The sequence below is a fragment of the Meleagris gallopavo genome, chromosome Z, assembly GCF_905368555.1.
Source record: "Meleagris gallopavo chromosome Z, MGAL_WU_HG_1.1, whole genome shotgun sequence".
In the NCBI taxonomy this organism is placed as follows: Eukaryota; Metazoa; Chordata; class Aves; order Galliformes; family Phasianidae; genus Meleagris; species Meleagris gallopavo.
In genome coordinates this window covers 26,489,795-26,505,504 of record NC_139435.1, presented here as the reverse complement: position 1 = coordinate 26,505,504, position 15,710 = coordinate 26,489,795, and the positions used below count along the sequence as shown (strand labels likewise).

Below are 15,710 nucleotides of genomic sequence, written 5' to 3'. Positions count from 1 at the left end.
AACTGTCAGATATTTCAGTTGTAGATCTTGCATTTAGAGAGATCCATTACTAGACAGAAAAACAGAATGATTTCATCCTTCATAATAAAAGGGACAATTGTGAGATCTGCCTATAGCCACTGCCAACACCCTTAATTAATTAAAAAGTACTCCACAGTAGTCATTATCATTGAATAGCACCTTTTCATCAACAAGAGGCAGTACCAAAGAAAACAACAGATAGCATAACTTGAGATCACAATGCAGTTTTCCCTCTTAGGAATTATAGAAACTATCAGAAATTATCTTTCTTGGTTAAGAGAAGGTAAAATCAAATAGTGGCATCCTTTTCACTCTGATGCCTCTAGGTGTGGTCTCTCTGTTCTTATAAAGACCAATAGCATGTGTTCAACAGGATCAGCTGAAGCAACACATTCTTGAAGTCAAAGATCAAAAAAGATAGGTGTTCTACTCTAGCATGTTTCCATCTAAGCTTCACCAAAACAGTTGTGTGAATAGACTCTACCTAAAAGAAGAACTACACAAAGAAATGAGAAGGATTGGAAGGGTACGTTCTCTTTAGACGTCATTTTAGATATTTTCTCATCAGTGTCCTAAAACTCAGAACATCCTCTTGGGAGGTTGACTACAATTGAATTAAACCTCCTTTCAGCCCTGTGAATCTGGTTTCCACTGGGCTCCTCACTTAAACAGTCCTCAGAGAGAAAAAGGACTGAATACATTAACCCTTGGGCCATTTGGAGAAAAGAATATAAGCAATATGTAAAAAATATCAGTGCATTCAAGAAGTTTCTCTCTGTTCTTCCCTGCATTCTGATTATGATAGGTGCCAAGTCATGTTCCCGCCTGTGTTCTGCCAAATACATCATTTTACTGCCCTGACTTTTTATTAGACTTATATTTGCCTCCCACATGTGCTTCTTGGTAAGGAGTGGGCAGAGCAGACTGTCATGAGGACTTTAGTGCTGAGTGGTTACCCGAGGATGCAAAAAGCTTCAGTTTCACTGCCTGCTTTGTCAGCATTGGACTCACTTCCTTGAAAAGATGGGCCTCAGGACTTTTCATAGGAGGAACTAAGAAGGCTTTTTGACCTTCAGCTACATACAAGAATCTTCTAAAGGCCATGGTAAGCATATTCTCTGTAGCACAATTAAGCTGCAAACTGTCACCTGTTTTGTTGATGCATTTCATTTAGAAAGTTCTCTTCTGTTTTTTTAAGTGCCTGTCATGAATAGCTAAAATACTGGAGCTGTTTAAAAGCCTCATATGCAAGACAGAAAAACAAATCCAGGGCACAACCAGTCAGAATGAAGAACCAATCAAGTGGTGGTCCTGCAGCTCATCACTGCAATGAGTAGATGCTCTTTACAGCTACCTGAAGGGAGGTTATGATGAGATGGGGGTTGGGCTCTTCTCCCATGTAACTAATGGTAGAACTAGAGTCAATGGCCTCAAGTTAAACTAGGAGAGATTCAGGTTGGATGTCAGGAAATAATTCTTCTCTGAGAGAGTGGTCAGGCACTGAAATGGGTTGTCCAGGGAGGTGGTGGAGTCACTGTTCCTGGAGGCGTTCAAGAAGAATTTAGATTTTCTTCTGAGGAACGTGGTTTAGTAGGAAATATTAATGATGGGTGAGCAGTTGTACTGGATGATCTTAGAGCTCTTTTCCAAACTTGGAGATTCAGTGATTCCATGATTCAATATGAAATAACCTCACCAATAAGGAAACACATACAACTACTGCTGCATCACCTCTCAAATACAAAGAAGGTGATACAGATTTGTTTGGCAACCTCAGCTTTTGAGGATACAAGGAGAGAAATAACCATAACTACTACTAGGAGAAGAAGTAATGTTATCAGGACTCAAAGGACCAAGTATTTATTGCACTACTGCAATTTGTATAGCTACAAAACTCCATTTAGAGCTGTGGATTTACAGCTTAATACCAGTAGAGTAAGCACGGTGGTCAGTGAGTTCTTATGTATTGGCAACAGGAAAAATACACAGAAAACAACTCACACACCCAAGTTAATCCATACAGTTTTAAGAGATTTTGCTGCTCCATTCCCAATGGAGGGGTAATTGGTGTTACCCAGCTTATGATGTTTCTTCAAAGCATGACTCATTTGTATGATCTGCATTCAGAACTCTCTATTCCCGAAAGAGTCAAATATGCCCTATTCTGCCTCTTGGTAGAGTTATACCATGAGCAGGCATCCTCACAATCATGGCATTAACATATCTCTCCAGGAACGGCTGCACAGAACTTCTGCCTTTTTCCCCAGTAGCTGTACCTTTTCAAGAACCACCTAGTTAGATAGACTAAGCCATGAAAATCAGTCTTAGTATTCTGTCATTTATTCACTCAGCTTACTGCTCAGTACAGACATCTCTGATCTCCGGAGCCTGCCATGGATTTTGTTTTCAGTAGTGGCTAGAGTAAATCAAGGCACCCTACTGAAGCCACCTGGAGCTGTGCCAGTGAGGTGAAATCAGAGACAGACTACATTCATCCTAGTGAACTCAGCCAATCTGAAGAAGGGATGTGGTAGGTTTCAAAGAGCTGTGTGCAGGGATTGTGTCTTAGATTGTCATATTTTTATTGCTATCCTCCTTGTCCAACTACTTGGCTACACCTAAGCTTGTTATTGTATCTTCACTTTCTTTCCCATTGTCTCTGGACAGAACTGTATGCTCAAAAATCCTAGATAACTCCAGCAGGACTGATAGAGGTGTGGTGACCCCCAGCAGAACTGTAAAAGCCCCTTGGAAAAAGAGGGCTGCACTGTCTTCTCCTATCACCTGTTCCTGAACCCACCTTTCATTCTAAGCCCTTTCTGTCCTGTGGTTGTGGCAGAAACAGAAAGGAGAAAATACTCTTCCAGCTTTGCAGACATTTTTTTTTAACCCAGACTCTTCCCTGATCCCAATCTTTCAACCAAGGCCAGAGGGCAGCTGCACCCAGAGGACCCCAGGCAGTGTGACTGATGTCAGCTGTAAACCAATGGCAGAGAAGACCTGTTAAGAGCTATTGCTGAGCCACGGGGTCTACTTAAAGGGTCAGGGCTAAGTCACTGATCTCTTGGTAGGGCAAGTAGCTGCAGGCCCTTCAGAGAAACGAAGGAGAAGGGATTTATCTAAAAGATTAGCAGCTTAATCACTGTAGGGTTGTGGAGTTGTTTTTTGTTGTTTTTTTTTCTTCTGTTTGTTTGGTTGGTTTTTGTTTATTTTCTTTGTTTTGCTTTGTTTTTTTTTTTAATGGAGATTGCCCTCACCTGCCTTCTGGTGCAGAACTGTAGAAGTGGGAACCAGAGCTAGGAAAATTTCTGCCTTTTATGGGCACAAGATAAGCAGTATGTGACTCCGCAAGCACAGCAGGAGATGAAGAGATTTTACTGGTCCTTATCGCCATCTACAGAAAAGTCACTTTTGGTGGATGAGATGTTAGGAAAGTATCATTTTTCCAAGTAAGGAAAGTTGTAAGTGGAAAATACTTGTTTTGATAGGTATTTCATGTTGTTTGGTGATTCTGAATGTCTGGAAATTCTTTACCTAGAAAACTGCAGTTACTAGGGAGGAGAGTAAACATCAAGAGATCAGCCAGAAGGTTACTGCCTGCAAACTACAGCAATTGTGCTTTAAGACCAGAAATCTAATTCATCAACAACCTCAAAGGCACATTTGTTTCTCATCTGTAAGTTGGCTTTATGACAGTGTCCTGGTTCATACAGCACTGTACAACTGTCAATTTTCAGTACATGATAAGAAGATTTATGCAACTGCTGTTATTTGTCTGGCCTGCCTGCATAGCACTTCCAGAAATGTCAGTGCTCTTCTAAATAGCACTCTCCAGAGCTGCTGCCAGTGGGAAACTCTGTTAAGATGGTTGTTCATGGACTCCTGTAGGCATCTCCCTGAGGAGATACTGCACGTCAGGTACCTCCTGCTTGAAATCTGAAGCAGTGAGCCCTCAACAGCATGAAGGACCCCTTAGCTTCAAAAGAAACTGCAGGTGAAGTTGTTTTATTGCCATCTACAGAAGATGCACAGCAAAGGCACCCTCCAGCCCCCTCCTGATGCTGTGACATTCACCTCCACCCTATTTACAAGTCAGTGGACAGAAAACCCTGAACAGCACCACATCTCCCCCAACCTACCACCTCCCTGTAAGATTTAACTCCCACCGGAAATATATGTACTTTCTTTCTCCTCTACCCCTTCTTTAGCAAGAAGATTTTTTTCCATTTAATTTCTCACAGCTTCTCTTGGCTATTACTGGAAAATTACAGTCAGAATCTTGAGCCTATATTTAAGAACTGCTGTACATTAACACACTTATGTTAAAACATTCTCTGTTGCAGCATTCTGATTTATCTATGGATCTTTATTTTTGGATACCACTGCTTTTTACAGCTTTCTAACTTATATAGCCATTTGTTTTGGCTGTCAAAACATTTTTAATTTTAATTACTGAGTATCATGCTTCTGGGTATAAAACTGTCAGATAAATCTGAGTATCTGCATAAACATGTGGGGAACTGCATGTGTTATCACTCAGCAATTGCTGGTGGGCAGTTTGCAAGCTCTTGTCTGATCTGCGTTCAGCTGCTGCAGAGCAGCATTGGTGTGATGAACTGTTGATTAGTTGTCAAACTGTGTGCAGTTATGTCCTTGGCTCTGCCTAACACAGTGGGCTATTCAGACTGCACAAACCTTCAGCAAAGAAGTGTCCACAGCCATCTTTACCCCAGTCATTCAAAGCCAAAGTGCTCATTTATCAGGACATCCCAAAAAAGAGGTGTTTTTTTTTTCCTATTTTTAAGAGAAAATGTGGCATTGTTTGCTTCATGGTGTGGCCAGCAGAAAAGTTACTCCTTTTTAGTATTTAGGAGCCAAAACATCTGCCTGTGTTTTTCCTTTACAATAAAGATAAGCCTGTGTCTCTGTGCAGTAAGTAAAAACCCTTTCTATCCAGGAAGAGAATAGGAGCTCTTTTGCAGAGCACCCTGACTGTTCTGTTGCATTTCTACAAAGTGGCCTCTCTTCCCCTGCTGAGACATTGTTTTATTGGTGCTGGTGCTAGACTCAGCCAAGCAGAGGATCCATTGCAATAGTACACAACAAAGCCCATAAGAGTGAGGATCCCAAAACTTGCACTGGTGGCAGACAGTTCTCCAGAAGGCAAGGTATGACTAACCAGCGCTCTTGTCACACCTGGGCTGCAGCTACTGTAGGTTTGTTACAACCTATAAAGATCCTTTCCTCATCTTTCTCCAGTACCTCACAGAGGCTTTCTGCTCTTGTGAATACCTGATGATGTTTGTCAGACTCACTGTGGGAGAGACACAGGGAAACAGCCCTTACAGGCTTCATGTTGCCTACCCATCCTGTCTTAGTTTGCTATTTCTGCCTCTTATGTTTGTATCAGAAGCTCTGTGAAGATGGAGCTGCATGTGCCTGCCAATGTGCACAGTGCCTGGCACAGTGCAGGAAGTTCTGCACTCCTGCACTACAAATTAAAATTACTTTATAATAAAATACTACCAAGGGTAGGTAGAGAAAAAATGTAAGGGACAAAACGGCAGCAGATATACTAACACCAGCATCCCATATCATCTGCCACAGCCAAAGATCTGGTGCAGTGTTCCTGTGAAAGTTCTTTTCATTAATCCTGTTGTGAGCTCTCTAAGCAGAGCTGATCTTTTGCCATACTTCTCCTCTGTATGATCTTCACTTGGCTTGCGATGGTTTTGCTGTTTTTGCTGCTAGAGCAGTTTTGTTTCACTTGCTCACAAACAGCCTCTCCAAGCAGAAGAGACTTGCACTGATATTTTGATATATTCATCTTTACCTTTTGGTTTTCTGCCTCAGGTGATCAAATTGAATGAACTTTACTGCCATCTGGGGATGTAATATTTTCATGTCTGTTTGTCATTCTATCTTTTAATCTCATTAAAGAGACTCATTATGGAGTTTAAGGAATGAAAGTGAAAGCATTTCAGTGTTTTTAATTACTGTGAAAACAGGTGGAGAAAAGACAGTCCTCTTTTGTGTCTCCTGCGAGTCTTTGAAGCTGAATTTAACAAGTGAATTCACCGAAGGCCACACTCCTGACTAATGGATATGCACTGCTTTCAGCATCAGTGGAGGACAATGCCAATGCACGGCAGCACTGCTGGTGGTTCATGTGAGGCCCAGGGAACAGGTAAGCTCTGCCCTGTGTCTCAAACCCATCAATACTGGCACTGAAGAAGTGCTAGATAAAGCAGATGTTGAATATGCCTCATTATCTTCTGCTCTGCTGTAAGCTTTTGTCCTGAGTGTAGTGTTGCCGTGCACATGTAACATGCAACTGACTAAAAAGTCAATATTGGTGTGCATGTCTGCTTAAAATGGGTACACAGTCTTGTACAACAGCCAGGAAGTGCCATGCCAGAGACTTGGAAAATGAATCACCACACTCCCTTGGAACTAAGGACAACATTATTTCAGTGCAAAACCTACGGACTATCAAAGGAGTTAAGTCTAATACAAACAAAAGGAGGTGTTTTTTCACTCAGCAGGTAGCAGGTCTGTGAAGTTCCTTCCCAGAAGAAACAGGATAAAAAAACATTTGTATCCCACCATAGAAAGATGGGATTAATGTTCAGAAGACAGCAGGTTATTCAGAAAATCATACCAGGGTCAGGAAATCCTGACCCTGTAGGGTGGAAGGATGGAAGGTGGGAGAGTTCTGGGGACATGGCAGGGGAATATGTTTATCATAGAATCACAGAATGGCCTAGGTTGAAAAGGACCTCAAAGATCATCTAGTTTCAAGCCCCTTGCCGTGGCAGGGTCGCCAACCAGGTCACTGCCCTGAGCTATATCCAGCCTGGCTTTGAATGCCTCCAGGGATGGGGCATCCGCAACCTCACTGGACAACCTGTTCCAGTGTGCCACTACCCTTTCCTCCTAATATCTAATCTAAACCTCCACTATCTTAATTTAAAACCATTCCCCTCATCCTATCACTATCCACTTTTGTAAATAGCTGTTCCCCTTCCTGTTTATATGCTCCCTTCAAGTACTGGAAGGCCACAATGAGGTCTCCCCAGAGCCTTCTCTTCTCCAAGCTGAACAAGCCCAGTTCCCTCAACCTTTCCTCATAGGAGAGGTGCTCCAGCCCTCTGATCATCTTAGTGGCCCTCCTCTGGACCCGCTCCAAGAGCTCTGTATCTTCCTTGTGCTGGAGACCCCAGGCCTGGACACAGTACTCCAGATGAGGCCTCACAAGAGCAGAGGGGGACAATCACCTCCCTCTCCCTGCTGGCCACCCCTATTTTAATGCAGCCCAGAACACAGTTGGCCTTCCAGGCTGCAAGTGCACACTGCTGGCTCATGTTCGGCTTCTCATTACCAGGACCCTCAAATCCTTCTCCACAGTCCTGCTCTCAAGATCTTCCCCCAGTTTGTATAAATACCTGGGATTGTTCCAGCCCAAGTACAGCATCCTGTACGTCATTAGGTTTTCATGGGTCCACTTCTCCAGCCTGTCCACATCCCTCTGAATGGTTTCCCTTCCCTCCAGTGTATCGGCTGCACCACTCAGCTTAGTGTCATCCGCAAACTTGCTGAGGGTGCACTCAATGCCATCGTCTATGTCATTGGTGAAGATGTTGAAGAGCGCTGATCCCAGTACCAAACCTTGGGGACACCATTTGTGACCGTCCTCCACCCAGACATAAAACTGGTGATCACAACCATTTGGCTACGTCCAGCCAACCAATTCTTAATCCATCAAACAGTCCATTTCAAATCCATACCTCTCCGATTTAGAGAGAAGGATATGGTGAGGGACCATGTCAAAGGCTTTGCAGAAGTCCAGGCAGATGAAATCCGTCACCCTTCCGCCGTCTACCAATGCCATCACTCTATCATAGAAGTCGACCAGATTAGTCAGGCAAGATCTGCCCTTGGTGAAGCCATATTGGCTGTCTCAGATCACCTCTTCATTTTGTATGTGGCTTAACATGATAACTAGAAGGATCTGCTCCATTATCTTATGTTGGTCTTATGATTTCCCGGACATCTGTTAATGGTAAGTGGTGAAGATAGGCTGCTTAGCTTGATGTAACCTTCGTTTCAGTCAGAGTGGCTCTTCTTATGTCATACTTTTATGATGACAGTATTAATGGAACAGGTAACAGGGCTGATGCAAAATAAAGGAAGTTTTGAAATCATGGATTATTTTATAAGATTATTGATTTCGCTTTAGAATTAATTCATAAAAGGTTCTGTTTCAAAAAAGTTATAAACATACAGCGGTTCTGATACAATTCCACACAAACTTTCTTACTTGCCTTAACAAAAAGCATGTATCATTAAGGCACGGTGATCCTAACTCAAGCCTTTCTTGATAATGTTTTTCACAAGCAATCATTTGTACTAAGCAACCTTACAGTATTTATGTAATCAGCTGGAATGTGTGTGATGTTACGTGCTCTTTTTCAGAGGTCTGCATTTATATTTGGATGGGGGAACAGTAATAAATACAGCATTAGAATGAACTTTATTATGATAAAAATATTTTGCTTTGCACTTGATGAAAAGGAATATTGATAAGGTCAAATAAATTATTATCTTGGTTATTCTCTTAGTTGTTCTAAAGGGCTTGATTCTGAGGTTGGGAGTGGAAGGATAGTATGCAAGGAAAGTAGCAAAAACTTTTTGCTCGTGTGATAGCATTAGCACCAAGACTTTGACTAAATTAATGCAAGGTATTTTATGGCTATGTTGCACTTGCAGAGAAGATACCAGCACTCAGAGCAGAGGAAAAAGCTCTTTGAAACCCATCCCACCTTCCCTCACAAATATCATCTGCTATTTCTTACCCCAGCAGGGAGATGTAGTTATAGCACATGTGGTGTTTCAAATGTTGTGTACTGAGTTGTAACAAACTGAGGGTGTTAAGACCCCACTTTATAAGGGACCTTTTCCAGTCAATTCCCACTGGTAGCATACGACCTAAATACTCTTTCTTCACTCCTGCCTTCTCACATGACCCACTTGTGGTCAGTTATTGGGCAACAAAATCTGTGTCAACAGGGATTCAGTGAGAGTAACCATTAGCTTCCAATTACTAGTTGTTCAAGGTTTATCGAGCATTGTGTCTGTAATTAGGGAACTAAGATGTACACTGCAGTGTCCTTTACAAAGTCAGTCCTGTGGGAATAATTTCAAGAGCCAATTGCTGTTGCTGGATAGTAATTGGGAACCCAAAGGGATTCACATATGAATAACAAATGAAGGTGCACAGTAGTAGCAGGAATTTATACCTGGAACATTAGAGTTCTTAATGACCACATTAAAAGGAATAAGGTCATTTGTTATTTAAAGGATCATGAGATACTGCATTTTCTAAGGATAAAAAGCGCTCGGAAAGTTAGGAAGTATAAATGTGAGACATGAGGGCTTTCTGATGTCCATCAGTCAGGACTGCCAAAGGAGTTCGTATTCTGTGACAGAACATTTCTTACATTTTTGTCACAGTAGCTTGAAGTCCCAGGTGTTGATTGCCTAGAAACAAAGCTTGAAACAAGGCTGTTTCTACATCTCATTTTGTGAGTGTTTTACATGCCTGAGATTCATAGAGCAGTGCAGATAAGTGAGTGGGTGGGGTTTACATTGAGGAGATTAAATGAATTTTAATGCAACAAACATTCTGACTGAAGATCCAGATCAGATAGCAGGTTCTAAAACACGTAAAACAAACTCACTTTTCTACTGTAGAACAAGAGTTAAGTTTTCTGAATCACGCTATGATAGTGAATATCAAGGCTTGAATAGCCATTGTGGTTGCATAAATATATTCTACATATACACTTTCAGATTACAGCATTTTACATTAGGAACATTTTCAATAATTTGATTTGAAAACAAGACTTAATCCTGACTTTCTTCACATCTCAGCTAAGCACTTTCATCACTGTTTCTATTCTAGAAGCCACTTCCTTAAAAACTAAGAAAACCATTTGTATTAATCCTGATATTTTCTGGCGGAAATGTATTCACATGGCTGTGATAAGTTTCACTGGATCTAAAGAGGTCAAGAATTACTACCAGCAGTTTAAAGTTCTGTAAATTAACATAAAAGAGTGCCAGTGTTTTCAAATCTATAACAATAGATAGCAACTTGGCAATAATATTGTAATTCACTTTCACTCTCCTCTACCCTCACAAAAAAAAACAACGTGAAAATTCACCAAAAACATAGCATGTGAAATTCACTTTTGAGAGAAACAGATGCTTGAACCTCTGGGGTTTCTTTCTCAGTTATTCATGATACAGGCTTCTCACACTGTTTCAAAATCTGCTTGGGTGTCCTGCCTTCTCTGAGAGTAGGGGCTATCTGCAGTGTCTTTCTGCAGCTGGGTCTTTCCACCACAAGCCTGGGGGGCTGCATCTCCGGCTCCTAGTTCTCTGAGGTAAATAAAACATAGTTATCAAAAGAGGTATCTTACCTTTGGCCACGTATACTAACCTTAACCCTTCACCCAGGTAAGTAAAATGTAACTGTGCTGAGTTTTTTTGGTTTTTGTTTGTTTGTTTGTTTTTTAGTAACTAAAGATGATCAGCTTTCAGTAGCATTTTTTTTCTTTCCCCAAACCTGTGTTTTCTAGTCTCAAAAATGCTAATACTGGCTGAATAACATTACAAAGTAGTAATGTAACTAATGCTCTTTTAAAAAGATGTTAGAAAAACTCATGCTAATAAAGTCTAAAATCTACAGAGCTTCCCAGTTAAATGTATAGAGAGAACCTTGCAACTGGAGCACTATCTGATTAACTGTTGTTTTGTGTCTGATACATATTATTTTACTTTTAAAGAAAGTTCCATGAAACAAGAAAATGAGCCTGGTTTTGTATAGATTTGTGTACTATGCTTCTGCACTCATGTCCCCATAACAATTTGCTTTCTTTCTCTCTCTCCTTTACCCAGCATTACCTTCAGATTCTCCTGGAACATCTCAATTTGCCATATTATCAAGCTAAGACAGCGTGGGTCCAGGTTACTTACAGAGGGATAGCTGATGGACAACCAGAAGGGCAGTAGCTGAATTTCATTTTTCATGTCACATTAGTGGAGAAACCACATTGAAAGCGTCTCTGACAGCCAGCCAACTTTTAATTTCTCACAGGACTTCTGTGCATTCATATATTTTTGAGAGACCTACCCCAATCAAAGTTTCTTCAATTCATTTGTAAGATTTCAGAGTGCAGGTGACTGGAAAAAATGCTCATTTTCCTGCAGAAGCCAAACATTTCAGTAAGATTACTGATCTTTTCCAAGCACTGTTAAAGTAGTCAATATTTTTACTACCTCTGCATGGTAACCAGTATGTACCAGTTTATTTATGGACCTAAATAATGCTTTTTATCATAGAGTATCCTGAGTTGGAAGGAACCCACCAAGAATCAAGCCCAACCCCTAGCTCCACCAGACCACCCAATATTAATTGTCCAAATGGTCCTTGAATTCCAGCACTTGACAGACTATGCTCACTGCCCTGGGCAGCCTGTTCCATGCCCACTGTACTCTTGTAAAGAACCTTTCCCCTAATCACCAGCTGCCCCTTCCCTGACAGCTTTATGCCGTTCCCTCGGGCCCTGTCACTGTCACCAGAGAGCATACACTGTGCTAACTAAAGTATGCCATTATTGGTCCTAAACTGCACTGACATGGCCTTGATACCTTGTAGTATTTTAGTAACCCAGTCAAAGAAATATCCTACATTGTGACTGCATAGACAATCAGTTGAAGCTATCTGCTTATAGGGAGAGTAGGGGCAACCTAAAAGGCTGAAGCTGGGAATGAGTGTGAGTTGCATGCTTGGTTGCCTACACCAAAGACTTCACAGTTTCTCTTAATCTAAGAGGACATTTTCCTAGTCTTCTATTTTCCAAGAAGGAATGCTTCCAAATACTTGAATAATCTCTCTTCAAATAAATTGCTACAATCATGCTCAACATCCCTTTCACTTTCAGTGTCGCCTTCTGTTTACCAGTTTGCCAGTTCTTTCATTTATATTTCTTATGAACTGGGCAAGAAATAATTAAACAAGTAAGTGAGCGTGTTGCTGTTATCAGCATGCTTTAATTTTCTAGAAGAAATGCACTTGAACTTAGCTCTTCAAATATTCCCAGAGGCCACTGTCAGCTTCCCTGACAGTGACAGAGCTCTATGTGGACACAGGCAACAACCAAGCAGACTGACATTACAGTAGATAGTGCTCTGACATGCTTCTACCTGCAAGAAGTGCTCTAATAAAATATGACTGAAAGGTCAAATTCCAGTTCCCTTTTGTGAAATTCTGTTTTCTCTAGCACCCCCATAGAGTTTTGACTGCAAGTCTCCCTGCAAGCTCATCAACTTACCTATGATCAACTTCAATTCAAATCAATTGCTCTTTTCTTCATGCAGTGTCTATTAACTACATATTTCTCCTATACTCGTCCAAATAAATGCAAAAATGCATTGCATTATATCCCCTCCTGGAAATGGCAGGCTTACCTGGGGACTGTATTGCCCAGAAGTGAAGACGAACACATCAGATGTGAGGGAGACAAGGCTGCTTGTGGATGGATGACAAGGTCAACTGTTGAAAAATTGCAGACATGAGAAGGTTGCTGTAGGCTGTGGAAGGAAACAAGTAACTTGTATCAGGGAAGAATGGTAAGTCAGAATTCATGTTTTCATCTCTGTATCATGTGGCTTCATTTTCTCTCCTTCACTATTAGGAGATGGTGGCAGTGACAGTTTTTTTCTGCCTGTTTCCTGTCCTTTTGAAAGGGTCCAAACAGTTCTCCAGACTACTGATTGCCATGGTCCTGGGAATGACAATTTGAATTGTCAGGATAATCACAGCTTTTAGCGAGCTTTGTGTAAAACAAATGAGAAATGGAAATCCAGCCACCTTAATTGAGGAAATGGGACCAGACTGAGAGTCCTCAGGAGACTAGTTAACGTATTCTTTGTCTCAGAGTCGAATTCAACTTCCCTTACCCAGAGAAAATAAACAAGAGGTCAGAAACTAAACCTCTTATTCTTACATTCTCAAGTCCACTTACCTTTTAACTCTTAAAATGTAAGCTTTGCTAATAGCCAAAGTGAAACATTTTTTTCTTTTTTCTAAATCTGGATTTGTAGGTTTCTAAAGATTGTTTTCTCATGGATACAACTAAAAATGTTCCATCTAAATCTTTGTACTGTTTTTGTTTCTTTTGTTGCTTGCATTTCCCCTTTTCATGATCTCTTAACAAGTAACAGCAGAAAAAAATAAAAAGAGGGAAAAATTACCTTCTCTTCCAAAATGCACCAACAATTTAAGTGAGAGCTAGAATGATCACACAGTATTCATTATGGAAAAGAAGGTGAAACATATTTCCTTCACCTTCCTCTACAGGAGCCCATTAACTGAATCTGCAGTACAATTGACATCAGTGCAACGACAGCAAGCAAGTTTTCATACTTTTGTCAAAGTCATCATTTCCACAGCCTCTAATCCAATGCGACAAAAAAAATAAAAAAAAAAAAAAAAAAAAAGCAATGCTAAAACAAATTATTTCACAGACTCTGGCCTTGCTGAGTAAACTGCAGCATGATTATTGCTAGGGACTGCTTCACAACGTTCTTTACCTACATGTTAATTCCTTTACATTTCCTTTTCTGCACGTTCCTCTGTTTTCTTTCAGTAAACCAGTAGTTTATAATGAACAGTAAAAAAAAAAAGGAAGAAGGAAGGAAGGAAGGAAGGAAGGAAGGAAGGAAGGAAGGAAGGAAGGAAGGAAGGAAGGAGAGGAAGGAAGAGGAAGGAAGGAGGGAAGGAAGGAGGGAAGGAAGGAAGGAAGGAAGGAAGGAAGGAAGGAAGGAAGGAAGGAAGGAAGGAAGGAAGGAAGGAAGGAAGGAAGGAAGGAAGGAAGGAAGAGGAAGGAAGGAAGGAAGGAAGGAAGGAAGGAAGGAAGGAAGGAAGGAAGGAAGAAAGGAAGGAAGGAAGGCTTAATATCCAGATGAGGCTTGATCACTCTCACTACCCACTTATTTTCTGGTTACTGTGATCTGCAAACAAACATCAACAGGATTGATAGCCTGTTAAGGATTTTTGTGAAACATTAAAAGGCAGAGCAACCGAATGTGATTTTTATTCATCTCTGAAATGCAGACTACCAGAGAAATCTTCCTTTTCCTTTCACTGATACTTATGGGATTGATAGTGGTATCAGAGGTAACTGAAATCAACCTGCTTGGCTGATGAAGATGCGGAAGACAACGGCTTCTCCTGTGTAGTTTCCACAGATCTCCTCTAAGCAACATAGTTCAGGATAAATTTGGGCGAAAGGTGTTTGCTTCCTTTTATTTAGGATAACACAATTTATGCACTGTTCAGTGCTTAGCATGGAATATCAGACGGGTGAATCTAATTTACTTCAATATTTATCATCCATGCTTCTTTATTCAGTGGATGCATCTACAGAAGGAGATCAGAACAAGAAAGGGAATTATATCGTTTCAGTCTTTGAGGATATAAATGATTCAGCAGAAAAAAAAACAAACAAAACATGCTGGCTTCTATTTTTCTATCAGATCTTCAAACATCTCAGAAATGTTCTAAAGATTTTGCTAGATCCATGGTCTTTCTATACAACTCGTGGGATGATCAAGTTGATTATGTCATCCCATAATGGAGATTTGCAAAGCTACAGGAAAAATAAAACCACAAGCAATTCGTAAGAATAACAAAGTATCTGTATTTAAAGATAGCTCTCTACTGCAATATCCACAAAGTGGCCAGGTCTTCTAGCCTGCTTCTTTACTGTTCTGCTTCAATATAAGGAATCAAGCTGAAAAAAGTTGTGAGACAACATTTACAATGCTTATGCATACACTTTTTAATAGAAATCACACGTTTTTCAGATTCATGCTTCCTATGTTCCTTGTAAATATATTGTTAATAGAAAGGAAAAAAAAAAAAGAAAAAAAAAAAGCAGGCAGCAGTTAATATGAATTATTTGATGAGATGTTTAAGAATGTTAATTACCAATACTGTATTCAATACCTTGTTTTTTTATAGCAGAAAGTATTTGAAAGTATCATCAATAGGGATGTGATATTGGGTTTGATGTACACCATTATGTTCCTTTTTATTCATGAAATAGTACCTTTTTAGTTAAGAGATCTGCTACTATTTCAGTGGTTCTCTTTCCTCTGAAGAAAAGACATTAACAAATGGTGTCACAGAGTATCACTCAATCAGCTAGGTTTTTACTTTAGGAGTTTTTTAATGGCCTCATCATCATGCTGTTTTACTATAAGAGCATTAATCAGGAAGAACACATTTGCCACAAGTAGAGGATATCACAAGCACTTCTCCGAGATTTTTGCTGTAATTCAGCCTTCATTACCTCAATCATTATGGTAAAGTGCAATTTTGGACACCGTGGTGTCTTTACCAGAAGCACTGTAGCACTTTCCAAGGAAGCTGCATTCAGAAGATGTATTAGGAAGGTAAGACTTCGGCAGCTGGTGACCATGTGTTTATATGTATGTCATCCAAGACACAAGAGATATACAGGTGTGCTGTAGGTAGATCTGTGAACATATGCCTTTACTTTGACTATGATAGCAAAGTTAGTCCTGTGACTGTGCATTGTTTTTCAGTATCCTTGCAT

At 40.4% G+C, this 15,710-nt stretch overlaps 1 long non-coding RNA gene across 1 annotated transcript; it reads left to right on the top strand.

The window, feature by feature from the left end:
• Positions 1–956: 956 nt before the first annotated feature.
• Positions 957–12,789, top strand: LOC146542177 (uncharacterized). Its single transcript, XR_014880492.1, has 3 exons — positions 957–1,126; positions 6,030–6,208; positions 10,984–12,789. It is a non-coding gene; the product is annotated as an uncharacterized LOC146542177 (long non-coding RNA).
• Positions 12,790–15,710: the final 2,921 nt, after the last annotated feature.